At 36.6% G+C, this 1,128-nt stretch overlaps 1 protein-coding gene across 2 annotated transcripts in view; it reads left to right on the top strand.

Moving 5' to 3' along the window:
- The window catches only part of LOC107609759 (beta-glucosidase 12), a 6,643-nt gene that overhangs the window by 1,149 nt on the left and 4,366 nt on the right, over nt 1–1,128 (top strand). The window lies entirely within an intron of this gene.

Raw genomic sequence — 1,128 nt, 5'->3', positions numbered from 1 at the left:
AACTTTTATTACGAAAAATATATTTCTATATTTATTTATAACTTAATATGTTTATAGCCTAGTTGGATACATTTGTAAACTTGAGCATGATTTATTAACAAATTTAAACTTTTAAAATAGTTTGAGTTTGAATCTATTGACGCGCCGGTCTTAATCTATTTTTCTCCATAATTTTGGAGTTATGATTTGCTCGAAATCGAGACAACTTGGGAAAGGAAGTAATTTATTTAGCACTTGATAAGTGATAACAGTGGTCTCGATTATGAGTAAGAGTGGAAATAGGTCAGGTCAAGTTTTGTTTTTTAACCAACTTAGTCTGTTATGTAATTAATTAGCTTGAGTTTGTAGTCTGTTATAGATTCTTTTTAAAGTATTAAATTTGACATGGTGTGAAGCCTGTTAAAAGGTCGGATAACTTTTTTTTATAAAAATAAAAATATTATTTATAAAAATTTTTGAACTTTTAAAGCATTTAAAATATGCCAATGAGTTATAGCTTAAATGGCATAGTCTCTCCATACTCAATTAAGAGGTTGCGAATTCGAGTCTCCTAACTTGGGTAAAAAATAAAAAAATAAAAAAAAGTACTGTGTCAAAAAAAAAAACTAGGGATGTCAATGGGGCAGGGCGGGGCGGGGGATGCCTCCCTACTCTCCATCCCCGCCCTCAGATTTGCTCCCCATCCCCATTCCCCACGGGTCCCATTTTCCGCGGGACCCCCATTTCCCATGTACATAATAGTTCTAATTAATTATTAATTTTCATATGAATAGAGTTACAAGTATCTATCTTATACAAAAATTGCAAGATTTTATACAAAAAAGTCTAAATGACACAATGGTGACTTCTTTCGAAATAACGCAATGGGGACACAACGACGAGCCAAAGGACAAAGTAGTAGACTAGATGGGAGACGCGGAAACAGAGAGGAGAATGGACACGACGGCAGAGTTACGAAAAGGGACGCCGCAAAAAGAAATTACGACGCGGTAAGGGTGATGGCACGGTGAGGTGTGACGATGCGGTGAGAAGGGGGACGAGGGGGTGGCTGCAGAGAGGTTGGATGGAGTATGGACAGCCTTAGGGATCTCTGAATTGAAGAGAGGTTATGCAAATAAAGATTAGGAG

Source organism: Arachis ipaensis, chromosome B07 (genome assembly GCF_000816755.2).
Source record: "Arachis ipaensis cultivar K30076 chromosome B07, Araip1.1, whole genome shotgun sequence".
NCBI classification, from domain to species: Eukaryota; Viridiplantae; Streptophyta; class Magnoliopsida; order Fabales; family Fabaceae; genus Arachis; species Arachis ipaensis.
This window is presented reverse-complemented; position numbering and strand designations above follow the sequence as displayed.